Raw genomic sequence first — 15,101 nt, forward strand, 5'->3', positions numbered from 1 at the left:
TGGGGGGGCGGTGTCCGAACATGGCGGACCGAGGTGGAGCCGGCGGCCAATCCGCGGGGCGGGCGGTCCCGGGGCGGGCGGTGGCACCTGCGGCCAATGAGAGCGAGGCGGGGCCGCCACCTGGGCCAATCCTCGAGGGACCCCGGGCAGCGGCCCAATGGCGAGACGCGGGCGGGGCTACCTGTCGGGCGGGGCGCGGCGCACCTGCGCCAATGGGACCGCGCGCGGCGGGGCTTTGCCCGGCAACCGGAGGGCAAACCTGAGGGGCCCCGGCCTGGGGCACGGAGCTGCAGACCCGGGAACTCCCTGGAAACGCAAGTTCTCGGCCCTCGCCCAGACCCTCCGAATCGAAACTCCTGCGGCGCGCGCCCTGCCAGCCGGAGGACCCCGCCGTCCAGGGGCCGTCCAGGGGTCTCCTGACATCTCACACATGCCGGACTGAAGCTGCAAGGAGCGGAGAACCCGGCCAGGGTCAGGGACGGGAGGGTCCAGACTCAGGTTCTCTGCGCCCCAGCCCCCGCTTCGCCCCCAGCGAATCCCAGGTCCCCTGTAGGGAAGGGCCGTCCACACTCGCGAGTGCAACCGCTCACTCCGCCCAGGTAAAGGACGCGGCATTGCCCCTAGTCGTCCATGACCTTCATTTCTGAAGCCACAGCCTCTTGGGCCTTACTTCGGGGGACTTGATCTGGACAATCGCCCTCCAGGCCACTCCACCGCCGCCCAGCTCCCTGCCTCCTGGGCTCCTCCCCTGAAAATGCGGTCGAGTTTTCCCTGATCAAACCCATCCCTTACTGTCTGTATCCGCTGAAGCCCAGACCTGCAGCCTGCAGGACCTCACCCAAGCACCAGGTGGACACCCAGACCCAGCTCCTGACCTCGGCCCCTCTCCCCTGAGAGTGGACCTGCTCAGGCCACGCCCTCACACCCCTCACCCAGACACAGCCACCAGGACTTCAACCACGCGCTTTCATCCCGCAGGTGGGGTGCCTGGCGCCTCCTTGATGCCAGGCCTTGGGGAGACCTGTGGCCACAGAACCCATGTTCTCCCTGGAGGTGGACAGCGTGCCTCTCTCCTATGCAGAAGCTGTCGTTCTTTCTTCTTAAACACCGTTTGCACCCTCCCTCCACCCACTGACCCATCTCTGCCTCTCTCTACAGCAAAGCTTCTGCCAAGCCGGCCCCGCTCCCCCTCTACCTCTCCTGCCACCACTCACTTCCACATTTTAAATACAAGGGTCGGTTCTCAGACGTTTTCTTTTCTTTTTTCTCTTCTATTTGAGACGGAGTTTTGCTCTTGTTGCCCAGGCTGAGTGCAATGGCATGATATCGTCTCACTGCAACCTCCGGCTCTCGGGCTCAAGCGATTCTTCTGCCTCAGTCTCCCAAGTAGCTGGGATTACAGACATCCACCACCACGCCCAGCTAATTTTTGTATTTTTAGTAGAGACGGGGTTTCTCCATATTGGCCAGGCTGGTCTCAAACTCCTGACCTCAGGTGATCCACCTGCCTCGGCCTCCCAGAGTGCTGTCATTATAGGCGTGAGCCACCACGCCCGGCCTCAGACGTTTTCTTGGCCTTTAGCATCAGATCCCTCCTGGGAAGGCTCACGCATCCCCCGCGCCCGGTTCCAGCTCCCCAAATCTCCCATCCTTTGCCCTCCTGGTCTGCAGCTTTTAAAAGTGTGCAACCCTGGCCTCAGCCTTTGGCCCACTTCGCATCCCCAGCTCAGATGGTCCCAAACAAGGTTCACCCAGCCCCAAGCATCCTCCTAATGAGCCTCTCAGCTGACCTCTTCCCCAACTCAGTGGTGTCCACTCCATCTTTCTGGGTCATCAAAGTCCCCCAGTGGTTCCCATCACTCCCAGAGGGAAAGCCATGGCCGGGGCTGTGGCCTCATCTGGAGTCCGGCCTGGCAACATGGCCTGGGCACTTCCTGATGGGCAGGAAAGAGCAGGGTTTCGCCTTAGTGGGGCGGTGCCTGGAAGGGGCCACTGGACACCCACAGGACTTCCTGGCTGGTGTTCTGATCCAAGGAGGCAGCAAGGCCCGGTCCTTGATGCCACTGCCCACAGCAGGCAGGACAGACCCTGTCACTGGACACCTCTCCCTGGGCCTGCCCCAGGCCCCAGAGGACCCTTTCTAACCAGGGACGCCCCTGCTGGGACAGGCCCTTGGCGCTGGCCTCCCCAGGGAGATCTGGGCTGCCAGGCGGGAGCCTCCATCCTGAAAGCCAGTCCCAGGGTCACGGCAGTACCCCAGTCCCAGCGAGGGAAGATGGGGGGCGGGGCTCTATTATCTGTGGGGTTGGGAGGGAGAGGGCGGCCTCGGTGGACAGTCCACCCCAGTGTCGGACTTTGTTCGGCCCTGATGCCGGTGGAGGGGGTGGGGGCAGATGCAGGTCCCGAAAGGCTCCAGCAGAGGGCTGCGGGCACAGGGGATGCCCAAAATGTCCCGAAAACCTCCTCCCCCCCCCCCCGTACCTACTCTGGCCTCCCCTCTGGGGGGCAGAGGCCTCCACTAACGAGATCTGCAAAACAAAGGCCTGACTCGCCCAGGCCCTGGGACCCGCCTCTGGGCAGATGGGGCAGGTCACAGGGAGGTTCCCAGGTCCTCTGCCCTGAGCCTGCGCCCCTGAGAGGCCCCTGAGGGCAGAGGGCACTTCCTGAGGCACGGATAGACTCGCTGGCTGGCGGTGGTGTCACTGTGTTGCCCGGCGACAGATACAGGGTGTTTGCTCTGGAATCTGCCGATGACTCCCATCCAGATCCTGGCCGAGGGCTGGGCCCTGTTAGACCAGGTCCCCACAGCCTCTCCAGGCACCTGGCACACGGGGAATGAGTGAGTGACTTGGGTAAGGACTCCTCAAGAATGCTGGAACCAGGCAGCCTCCTAAGACTGTGGGTGGGGACAGAGTCATCTCCCGTTGAGCTCGGCACACCGAGAAGACACAGCCCTGGAATCTTCCAAGGACTTGCCCTGGGGCCTCTGGGGCAGGTGGGGTGTGGAGGTGACCCTTGGAGTGGGTGGGGCAGACTCTGAGAAAGGCTGTTGGGTGGCTAAAGGCCAGGCTTTTCCACCTCGCTGGTTTCTGTAGCTCCCAAATTTTTCTTAAAGGCCTCATATACTTTCATAATCATAAACACCTATTATTTTTTAAATTAAAAAAAGGGGTTATAAAAGTCACACTGGCTTTTTAGAAAACTGGAGCAACACAGAAAGGTGGTAAAGAGAGAGGTGAAGCCTCTTCCCAAACCCCAGCTGAGCAGCGGGAGCCCCGGCAGTGAAGCAGACAGCCTTCCCGCTCCCCGCGCCTGGGACCGCAGGTGGAGGTGCTGGGTGACCGCCGGGGCATGGGGTAGGGAGCTGACCGGCAGAGGGCAGTGTGGGCGCAGGGTCTGGCTGAGGGTGGCCTCTGACCCCCGGGCCAAGGTGGCTCTGTGCGGCTGCCAGGCCTACCCTGTGATTTGCCTTAGAAGAGCCCTTTGATGATACCATGGAGTGATGTTGAGACCTTTTAGAAGAGAAGCAGTTTATGCTCGGTGTGATTCGTCAGACGTCTCTGGGAGGGGTTGGCTGGGGCCCATGGGGTCCCCATCACCACGCCCCCAGCATGGAGGCCTCCCTCATCAGCTTCATAAACTGCATTTGTGCCGGCTCAATGCTTGGGACTGCCCAGAAAGGTGCCCGGCAGGAGCAGGCATCTCACAGAGCCCATGAGGCCCGGGTGGGTCTTCCTGCCAGATGTGAGGCTGCCCTGTGGGGTCCTGCGACGACCACCATTACAGGAAGGGCCAGGCGTTTGCCGACAGGTTCTGGACACAGCAGCCGTGGGAGGGACTGGCCAGATGTTTCCTTTCTGTGTCAGGGATCATGGGATTTGGAAAAACTGGCTCAAGTGACAATGTCAGCTGCATGGGTTCATTCTATGGATGTTGGTTGAGGGCCTACTGGATGGAGGACCAGGAGTTGAGCCAGGAATACAGCAGTGAGCCGGCCAGGCAGGGTCTCCTCGTGGGACGCTGCTGGAGACAGGCCACTGCCACTGTCAGAGAACCACAGGAGAGCAGAATGGCCGAGCAGGGCTGACCAAGGTCCCCCGGATGAGACTGGCCCCGGTACTCGCATGTGTGCGGTGGGGCAGCCCTGTGGCCCCCAGGGAGCAAGGGCTCTGTGAGTGAAGGGCGCAGGGAGTGTGAAGAGGCCAGGCTGCCCCAGCCAGGAGGGTCAGGGGAAGAGAGGGTCAGGGAAGCCTCAGACAGGGTCTGAGGTGTGAGTGCCTGTGTGCTTGTCTGAATCTATATGTGTTTGTGTCTGTGTGCATTGTGTGTGTGCATACATGTGTCTGTGTATCTGTGTTCACGTGTGTGTATAAATATGTCTGTGGTTGTGCATCTGTGTTGACGTATGTGTGTCTACGCATGCATACATGTGTCTGTGTGTGTGGTTTTTTTTTTTTTCCTGCTTTTTGTTTTGTTTTTAGGCAGGGTCTCACTGTGTCACCCAGGCTGGAGTGCAGTGGTGCCATATCTCGGCTCACTGCAGCCTGGACCTCCTGGGCTCAGGTGATCCTCCCACCTCAGCCTTTTGAATAGCTGGGACCACGGGCACGCACCACCGCGCCCAGCTAATTTTTGTATTTTTTGTAGACGAGAGCTACGTTTCCCAGGTTGACCTTAAAACTCCTGGGCTCAAGCCATCCTGGTGCCTCAGCCCCCCAAAGTGCAGGGATTACAGGTGTGAGCCACCGGCCCAGCCTGTGTGCGTCTCTGTGCCCACGTGTCTGTGTGTCAGTGTCTACAGCCGTGCCTGCATCTGTGTGCATGTGCCAGCGCACGTGTGTCTGTCGGTAACTGCGTGCAGGCGCCCGTGTGCCCCTCACTCCACAGCCGCCCTCCAGCGCCCGAGTTTCCGGGCGCCATTCCTTCGGCGGCCTTTCAGGCCTGGCACCTTCCCTGCGGGCTGTCTGGCCTCGGGGCGCTGAGCGGGTCTCGGGCTGCCGGCGGCCGCGTGCAGTGCGGAGCTTGCCCAGGAGGGGGCGCAGGAGGGACGCGCGGGGAGACGGGGCTCGGGCTGGCGGCGCGTGGAGGCCCGGGGAGCTCGCCCCGCACGGGGGTCCCTCGGCTACTGCGCAGCGCCGGCTCTGCCCGCTCTGGCTCCGGGGCCTCCGGGCCTCCCGCCCCACCCCGAGGCTCCTCCTGCTCGGCGCGGCTGCCTCCTTTTCAGCCCCGCCTGGGAGTCCGCCCTGGGGACCCCGTGTCCGCCTCGCGGCCACCCTCGTCACAGCTCAGCAATCCTGGTTTTAAGTCGTCCCTGCTTAAAATCTGCGGATTGGGCCGGGCGCGGTGGCTCACGCCTGCAATCCCAGCACTTGGGAAGAGCGAGGCAGGCGGATCGCCTGAGGCCTGGAGTTCGAGAAAATCCTGGGCAACATGGTGCATCCCGTCTCTACAAAGTTTAAAAATTAGCTGGGTGCGGTGGTGTGTGCTTGTGGTCCCAGCTGCCCAGGAGGCTGAGGTGAGAGGATCACCTGAGCCCAGGAGGTGGAGGCTGCAGTGAGCTGAGATAGGGCACCGCTGCACTCCAGCCTGGGCAACAGAGCGAAGCCCAGCCTCTAAAAAAAAAATAATAGGCCGGGCGCGGTGGCTCAAGCCTGTAATCCCAGCACTTTGGGAGGCCGAGACGGGCGGATCACGAGGTCAGGAGATCGAGACCATCCTGGCTAACACGGTGAAACCCCGTCTCTACTAAAAATACAAAAAAAAAACTAGCCGGGCGAGGTGCGAGGTGGCGGGCGCCTGTAGTCCCAGCTATTTGGGAGGCTGAGGCGGGAGAATGGCCTAAACCCGGGAGGCGGAGCTTGCAGTGAACTGAGATCCAGCCACTGCACTCCTGCCTGGGCAACAGAGTGAGACTCTGTCTCAGAAAATAATAATAATAATAATAACTTAAAAAATAAATCTTCAGATGGGACCTCACGAATTCAGTCTCTGCATATATGTGTGTAGTTCTCCACAGGTACCTGTGTGGGGAGCGGTTGTGTGTATGTGTGTGTGTGTGGAGCTCTCTGTGTGTACCTGTGTCTAGTTCTGTGTAGACCTGTGTGTGTCTGGAGCTGTCTATGTGTACCTGTGTGTATGTAGCTCTCTGTGTGTACCTGTGTGTGTGGAGCTCTCTGAGTGGACGTGTGTGTGTGCGCGCGCGCACGCATACTGCTGGAGGGGCTGGGCACTGCCACTCCCAGCAGAGCCAACACAGTGAGGAGGAGGTGAGGTTGCTGTGTCCAGGGTTTGGAGAGACCAGGGGAGGCAAGAGGAGGCTGACCTGGAAGATAGAGCAGCTGGGAGGGCACCCAGGGGAGGCAGGGAAGGGCTGGACACTGCCAGGCTGAGCTCTGCACACAGCTTCCCCAGCTGAGTCTCACCAGGAGGCACAGCCCCTCTCCAGGCCCCAACCAGGCACAATGATGCCTTCCCTTGGAGGACTGTCTGTCTGACATCACCTCTGGGACCCTCGGCCCATCCCTAGGAGGTGAGAATCATGACCCTATTCTGTGGCTGAGACACCAGGGCCGGGGTCACTCCATGCCTGGTCCAGGTACACACGCCGGCAGCGGGCGGGGCCTGGTCAGGGCAGGGATGGGGCGGGACCTCAGGGCCCAGGCCACTGGGTTACACACTGCATGTCCCCTTCTCTGGGCTGGACATGCCCTCAGAATGGAGCACCTCTCCTGAGACCTGTGCGGGGACAGAGCACCAGGGCCCGAGACCACCTGGTCAGCACCGTGTGCGGGCCCTGCCTCTCCTGCACTGCGGGGTCCAGCAGTTACTGCTGCGTGGTGGGCTCCCACCTCCACCGCCCTCAGCTGCCTGGGGTTATTTCAGACACGGTGCGAGGCTGGTGCGTCTGAGGAGGCAGCAGCAGAACCATGGTCACCATGGCAATGCTGGGGACTGTTCCTGGGACTGCTCCACACGCTATTTTAGCCTCGTGAAAACAGACAGAATCTCGGTTCACTCAGACCTTCCCGGGGAGATGCCGAAGCAGGGGCTGGAAAGGCCTCTGAACCCTCCCCTGAGCTCCTCCCTGTCCTGCCACGCCCGTCCACACCAGGCTGGAGGACCCGTCAGCCAAGGTTCCTGTGACCCCGCCCTCCCCAGTTGTCTGCCTTTTACTCAAAGACTGAGTGCCAGAGCCCCGGGAGCCCTGAGGCCTGGTGGTGCTTATGAACCGCTCAAGGGCCAGGCTGCCCTGGAAAGACAGGGCCAAGGGCTCATCCTTTGGATCTCCCAGCCTGGCAAGGATGTGAGAGAAGGGTATTTGTATGCCACCCACCATGGGAGCTGCATCTGGGACCGTCTTCTTCTTTTTTTTTGAGACGGAGTCTCTGTCACCCAGGCTGGAGTGCAGTGACTCGATCTCGGCTCACTGCAAGCTCTGCCTCCCGGGTTCACGCCATTCTCCTGTCTCAGCCTCCCAAGCAACTGGGACTACAGGTGCCCACCACCACACCCAGCTAATTTTTTGTATTTTTAGTAGAGATAGGGTTTCACCATGTTAGCCAGGATGGTCTTGATCTCCTGACCTCATGATCCGCCTGCCGCAGCCTCCCAAAGTGCTGGGATTATAGTCGTGAGCCACCGCTCCCTGCCCTGGGATCATCTTCTAGAAAGCCGCCTGACAGAAGGCACCCAGAGCCTTAAAGATGGCCACATCATCTGGTCTCACAACTCCACTTCTGGGATCCATCTCAAGGAAAGACCTGGAAATGCAAGCACCGCTGTGAACCAGAGGTCTTCCTCCACATCAGCCGCCAGGACCAAGGTGGGGGGCGACTGTGGCTGGCAGCAGAGTGGGGTCCACTGTGGACTCTGCTTGGTTGGTGGCTCTGTGGCCTTTGAGATTGAGAGTTTCACATTCACACACACACACACACACACATGCATGCACCTATCCACACACATGCAGATGGCACACATGCATACACCTGCACACATGTAGACAGCACACACCCACACACAGGCACACTTATGCACACGCCCACACCACATGCACACACAGTACGCATGCACACACATGCACACACCCACACACAGCACACACATGCACAGACAGCACGCATGCACACGTGCAGGCACATACTCTGGTGCTCCCCAGGCAAAAGCAGCTCTGCTAGGACAGAAGGAGCCATGCCCCCTGCCAGGTGGCACCGGCCCCAACAAGTCAGCAGATGGATGGACAGGGCCCTGCCCAGCAGGGAGGCTCCAAACCCAAGGCCTTGCAGCTGCACTGTGTACCAGCATCTCCCTCTTTGGAAAGTGTCCCAGCCCCTCTTGCAGGGAGCAAACCTGGGGACCTTGTCACCAGCTCAGGAGTGCCCTGCAGGGGCGAAGGGGTGGGGCTCTCCTGGTGCAGAGGCTTCTGCTGACCAGGGCATGGACTGGCCTGGGGGGCACTCAGGGAAGCTCCCTAATGCAGGTCTGAGGGTGTAGGGGGGTATCTGAGCCAGCTGGACTGGAACTCTTCCCACTCTGTGGTCAGGCGCTGGTCCCCTCACTTTGCTGGGCCTCAGGTTCCTCCTGTGTGAGGCAGGAACTGCACCACAAGTGGGTGGGGCGATTCACGGGCTCGAGCTGTCAGCCCCGATGCCGGCTTGTTGCAGCGCTGTCTCGGTGTGGCCGGGCTGTGTTTGCTCGTGGCCTTGTAGCTCTTCTGACCTGAGCATCGCTTGGATACCCAGGGTGTATCCACTGCCACCGGGTCCCAGGCCCACTCGGGGCTGCGAGCTGGCTCCAGCCAGCCCCGTCTCTGCTTCACGGCTGGGAAAGTGGGGAACCCCAAGGCCAGAACAAGTCCCACGGGACCCAGGTCAGGCCCCCAGCAGGGCAGTCCTCAGCCCTTCCCAGGGGCGCTGGGGTGGGGCGCACGGTTAGAGGCCATGGAACTGGGAGGGGAAGAGAGTATCGCGGTTTAACTCTCTTCCATCCCTTCTCCCTTCTGGAGCCCCCATGTACCAGGCAGCAGGAAAAGCAATAGCTCAAGTCCATCTGAACCCATCATTCGAATAAGTGCTCAGGTTCTCCTCAGTCTTCGGCGGTGGCTGATCCGTCTTATGTCCCCCACGAGATGACATCTGGGTGTGGAGGGAAAGTCAAGGCAGAGGCTTGGGGGGCTCCTCAGATCCCAAAGTGCCCCAGACCCTCGCTGTACCTGGCTATAGAGTGGCTACCCTGAGGCTTGCTAGGCGAAGTTGGGCGGCTGGGACCCGGGCATTCTGTCTGCACCCACAGCTGACACTGTGGGGGAGGAACTGTCTGGAGCTGTGAAGGACCTGAGACTGGACAAATTAGCTGGCCCCAGTCTCATGGATGCTGGCAGAAGACACAAGACTCCTGGGTCAGAGACAAAAGATTGTTTTTTCGTTTTTCTTTTTTTTGAGGCAGTCTGGCTCTATCGCCCAGGCTGGAGTACAGTGGCATGATATTAGCTGACTGCAAGCTCCGCCTCCCGGGTTCACGCCATTCTCCTGCCTCAGCCTCATGAGTAGCTGGGACTACAGGTGCCCGCCACCACGCCTGGCTAATTTTTGTATTTTTAGTACAGATGGGGTTTCGCCATATTGGCCAGGCTGGTCTCGAACTCCTGACCTCAGGTGATCCACCTGCTCGGCCTCCCAAAGTGCTGGGATTACAGGCGTGAGCCACCTGGCCAGAAACGGAAGATTTGATCTGGTGACAGCAAGTGCCTGACCAGGCCCCTTGCCTCCAGCTTGCCGTTCGGCTCCTCAGCCTCGGTGGAGCCCCCAGCTTCTCTCCTAGGATCTCTCCCTCAGCCTCAGTGGATGCAAACCAGCCACTCTAGAAGCTCAAGACTGCAGGCCAGACAACCCACCCTGTGTGGCCGCAGTGGCCAGTGAACGTACTGAGTGCTGGGAGCCATCAGGAGTCCTCTTCCTCCACCCTGTGCCTGCCTCCTCCTTCCAACTATCCCAGGCCTGGAGAGGTAGGTTGTCCCCATTTCTTAGGTCAAATCCTTCTCCACAGGGCAGCAAGCCTGATTCACAGCACACTGAAGAACAGGCCAATGACCGAATCTCCTCTGATAGTCCTTGGGGGTGTGGTAACTGGGAGCTGAGAGAGGTTAGGAAATGGGGTGTTAGAGATAGGGTCTCACTCTGTTGCCCAGGCTGGAGTGCAGTGACACAATCATGGCTCACTGCAGCCTCGACCTCCTGAGCTTAAGCAATCCTCCTGCCTCAGCCTCCTGAGTAGCTGGGACCGTAGGCAAGCGTCATCACACCTGGCTAATTTTTGCATTTTTTGTAGAAATGGGATTTTGCCATGTTGCCCAGGGTGATCTCGAACTCCTCGGCTCAAGTGATCTGCCCACCTCTGCCTCCCAGAATGCTGAGATTACAGGCAAAGTGCTGAGATTACACCACGCCTGGCCTGGTTAGGGAAATTTTTGTTTGTTTGTTTGAGACAGAGTCTCACTCACTCTGCTGCCAAGGCTGGAGTGCAGTGGCACAATTTCAGCTCACTGCAAACTCCACCTCCTGGGTTCAAGTGATTCTTGTGCCTCAGTCTCCGGAGTAGGTGGAATTATAGGCATGTACTACCGAACCCAGCTAATTTTTGTATTTTCAGTAGATACAGTATTTTACCATGTTGGCCTGGCTGGTCTTGAACTCCTGACCTCAGGTGATCCTCCCCCCTGCCCCGCCTCAGCCTCCCAAAGTGCTGGGATTACAGACATGAGCCACTGCGTCCAGCCAGTTAGGGAATTTTTAACACAATAGTCCAGATTGCAAGGCTATTGTCTTGCTGCAAATCCTATTTCCAGTGTCTAAACCTAAATAGTAACGAGTGTTCTTTTTGCATTTCTTCTCTGACAAGGCTAATCTCCGCCCAAGCTAGGCAGACGACTGCCTTGGACCAACTAATAAAAGCAAATGACTGAGCCGTAGCCCTGCCAGGCACTGGCCTAGCTGCATCTGGCTAATGATACCTGTTGAGGCTCAAAATAACCCGGTGAGGAGAGGATCGTCCCCGTCCCTATTTGAGGGACAAAGATGTTGAGGCTCAGGGGACTAAATGCCTTGCCCAGGGTTACATATCTGGTCCGAATAGCTGGTCAACCGGTCAGGGCCAAGACTCATGCCAGGCTCCCTCCAGAGCCCACACTCCCAGCCACCGACACCGGAGAAGCCCCGTACTCAGAAAGGCAAGAGAGAGAAGCGTGTTCATTTCCTCCAAATTGGTTAGGTTAATTTTGCGGGAAATCCCCAGCTCTTGGCCGTAGATGCTCTTGGTGCCCTGGGCCATATGCCCTCTGCTTGCCTGTAGTTTCAGAGCCTCCAGGGTAGGCTGTTGCCAGGCAAGTCTCATCCAAACGTTCCTCCTGCCCCTACGGCTGCTCTGCCTTGGGACTTTCTCGGACTCCACAGTAAACTGCTCAGCCCAAGTGCAGGGCGGCCTGAAAGGTGGGGAGTTCTCCCCAGGGGCACCCCTCAGGCCACGGGGCTGCAAATTGGCTCCCCCATGCCCCAGCATCCCGTGCTTAGAAGGACAACTCTGAGGTGCATTCCTGTGGCTCCTCAGAGGGTCCCAGGGACGTGGGGACAGTAGAGCTGACCCCCAAGGCAGCCCCTGCAATAAAACAGGCGTGTCCTCCTCCCTGTCTCACCCCACCTCTCACTCCTACCTCCTGGGATCACCCCCCAAAATAACTACATGCACTGAAGTCTCATGTCAGGCTCTGCTTTGGGGATCACCCAAGCTAAGACGGTTGGTCCTGGAGGTGGCCGATTCCAGGGTGGGATTGTGGCGCTGGGTCTCTCACCAGGACAGTGACAATGAGGGCCTCCTGCAGGTGGAAGGTGGGGAGCTGAAAGCCGGCCTGCAGAGCCCTCACCGGGAATGAGTCTAGAACCAACTATGGCCTCAGGGAATGTGGCAGAAGTCAGAACGTTCTCCATGGTGGCATTGAAAGAGACCCTCCTCTCCTGCAGCCAGAAAGCAGATGGTGCTGAAAATCAGGCCCAACAGCCGAGCAGAAGAGCAACAGATCCCGGAGAAGACCGCCGTGCAGCCGTGGGAGTCGGCTATGCCAAGTGCAGCTGGCAGGGAAGGCATCAGAACTGGGCCTGGTTTGGGGTCATTGTGGGTGAATTCACCTGTGAATGTTGTGCTCCCAAATTCCACCCCACTTGGAGGAGAGGAGAGGAGAGGAGACTTCTGTCTAGAGTCCCTGAAAATATCTCATCTGGGGCACCTACCTTGCAAGATATCAGTTTCCTGGGGCTAGAGCATGACAAATGGCCACAAGCTGGGTGACTTCAGGCAACAGAAATGTATCGTCTCATAGCTCTGGAGGCCTGAGCTCCCAAACCAAGGTGTGGGCAGTGCTGGTGTTTCTGCAGCTGTGTGGGAGGGTCTGCCCTTGGCCTCTCTCCTGGTGCTGGCAATCCTTGGCTTGTAGGCATGTCACCTCAATCTCTGTCTGTTACCTCCCAGCCTTCTTTGCCCTGCCTCTGTGTCTCCTCTTCTAGAAGGACACAGTGTTTGGATTTAGGGCTCACCCTAATCTAATAGGACTCCATCTGACTTACGTCTCCAAAGACCCTATTTCCAAGTAAGGTCCCACTCACAGGTACCAGGGGCTAGGACTTCAGTGTCTCCTCGGGGATGTTACTCATAACACTTGTCCCCTTCAGAGTCTGCCCTGCCTTCTCTCCCTGCAGCCAGGACTAAAGCTGGAGCCTCCGCACGGCCCAAGCAGGGAGGCGACGGCTCGGGTCACTGTGGGTCTTGACTGATGGTCTCTGGTGAGAACAGGCGGTTGCAGCTGGGATGGTGTGAAGGATGCTGGATCGGGGGGAACATAGAAGCACCCATTTATGATGATAGATTTCACGTCCCAGCAAGACAGAGCTAGTCCTGATTCACTTGGAGGAGTGTGAGGAAGGGGTCTGTAGTGGGCTGAATGTCTCTGTTGCCCCAAAATTCCTAGGTTGAAATCTTGCCCCCAGGGGTGATGGTATTAGGAGGTGGGGCCTCTGGGAGGTGATGAGGTGAGCAGGGTGGAGCCTCCTGGTGGGATTAGTGCCTCCATAAGAGGCCTGAGAAGGCTTTGTCCACTTTCTCTCGCATAAGGACACAACGAGAAGCCGGCGTCTACACCCGGAGGAGGGCCCTCACCAGGCCCCAACACGCCAGCACCCTCATCTCAGACCTGCACCCTCCAAAATGGTGGGAAATCACCCTGTTGTTCATCAGCCACCCGTCTATGGCAGCCCAAACAGACTCAGGCAGAGTCTTGGGCCTGGGGGTGGGCTTATTGTTTATTTATTGATTTATTCATTTTTAATTTTTTTTTTGAGACAGGTCTCATGCTGTTGCCCAGGCTGAGTGCAGTGGTGCATTCACAGCTCGCTGCAGCCTTGGATTCCTGGGCTCAAGCAATCCTCCCACCTCAGCCTCCCAAGTAGCTGGAACCACAGGTGCACACCACCACACCTGGCTATTTTTATTTTCTTTTGCAGAAATGGGGTCTCCTTATGTCTCCTGGGCTGGCGTTGCAGTCCTGAGCTCAATAAATCCTCCCACCTCAACCTCCCAAAGTGCTGGGCAGTGCCCAGCCGAGGGGGCAGGTCCACTAGATGAGACCACAGGGACTGCCACCTGCCTGGGTCCCAGGAGGGCCCAGAGTACACACTCACAGTGGAGCAGCCAGCACGATGCTGGCACAAGGCAGAGCTGCTGAGAAGCTCCGGGACAGCTGAGCTGCGTGGATGGTGTTAGCAGGAGGAAGTGCTGCCCCGGGTCCTGCCACGGGAGCTGTGTGTCTGAGCCAACCGCTGGAGGCAAGGTAGGTGTCGGCGCAGTGATGGAGGCAGCTAGGGTGCCTGATCCTCACGATCTGTGGCTCATGGGCCACCATGTCCCTGGAGTGGGTGATGAACAGCTAGCTGAGGTAGGCACTGGACTTGAATAACCAGAAATAAACAAACGCCAGGAGGAGAAGGCTGGATGCCAGGCACCAGTGGGAAAAACTTGACTCTTGTTCTTATTTCCAGAACTCAGCCATGACCACTGGTTTGAGGAGCCTTGGCTCCTCGGAGAAGGGCCTGCAGCACCACACACAGGTGTGATAACCACACAGGCGTGATGAATCACACACAGGGTATCACACAGCATGGATGAAACACACACAGGTGTGAATGACCATGCGCAGGTGGATGAACAATGCATGTGCTAACCACACACCACGGTGTGAGATGAACACACACAGTGTGATGAACCCATACACAGGTTGGATGACACATAAAGTGTGAGAACCATACATGGGCTGATGAACCACATACAGGTGTGACACACAGTGTGATGAACCACACAGCGTGATACCATACACAAGGCAATGATGAACGCACACAGTGTGACACACAGGCATGATGACCGTACACAGGTGTGATGACCATGTGCAGGTGTGATCGAACTGAATGCAGGTGTGAACTTGCACGCAAGGTGAGATGATAAACTGCCACACAGGTGTGATAACCACCACAGGTTGATGAACCACATGCAGGCATGATGAACCATACACAGCATATGACCACATACAGGCATGATCACACATGTGGTGATAACCACACAAGGTTGATGAACCACAACAGGCATGATGAAAACACACAACAGGATGTGATGGACTGCGCACAGGTGTTATGGACCTGGCACAAGGTGCGAGAACCACACACAGGTGTGATCACACAGGCATGCGAATGAACCACACACAGGCCCTAATGAACTGCACACAGTGTGGATGGACCATGCGCAGGTGTATAACCGCACACAGGTGGGAGATTACACACACAGGCGTGAACTGCACACATGTGTGACTGGACCGTACACAGCATGATGAACCACACACAGTGATCACAGGCATATGAACGTACACAATGTCATGAACTTACACAGGCATGATGAACCGCCTCAGGTGTGACTGGACCACACACAGGTGTCGTGAACCACGCAAGTGTGAATGGACCATGCACAGGTGTAATGGACCACACAGGTGGTGATGACCATGCACAGCGGTGTGGCAT

The 15,101-nt window shown here is 58.2% G+C and overlaps 1 long non-coding RNA gene across 1 annotated transcript; it reads right to left on the reverse strand.

Annotated features, from left to right (window-relative positions):
- Window positions 1-8,153: 8,153 nt before the first annotated feature.
- Window positions 8,154-14,038, reverse strand: LOC108536000 (uncharacterized). The gene is made up of 4 exons (XR_001887388.1): window positions 13,719-14,038; window positions 12,648-12,864; window positions 9,921-10,128; window positions 8,154-9,131 (listed from the first exon to the last, which is right to left on the reverse strand). It is a non-coding gene; the product is annotated as an uncharacterized LOC108536000 (long non-coding RNA).
- Window positions 14,039-15,101: the final 1,063 nt, after the last annotated feature.

The sequence above is a fragment of the Rhinopithecus bieti genome, unplaced genomic scaffold, assembly GCF_001698545.2.
Source record: "Rhinopithecus bieti isolate Rb0 unplaced genomic scaffold, ASM169854v2 scaffold_13351, whole genome shotgun sequence".
NCBI lineage: Eukaryota > Metazoa > Chordata > Mammalia > Primates > Cercopithecidae > Rhinopithecus > Rhinopithecus bieti.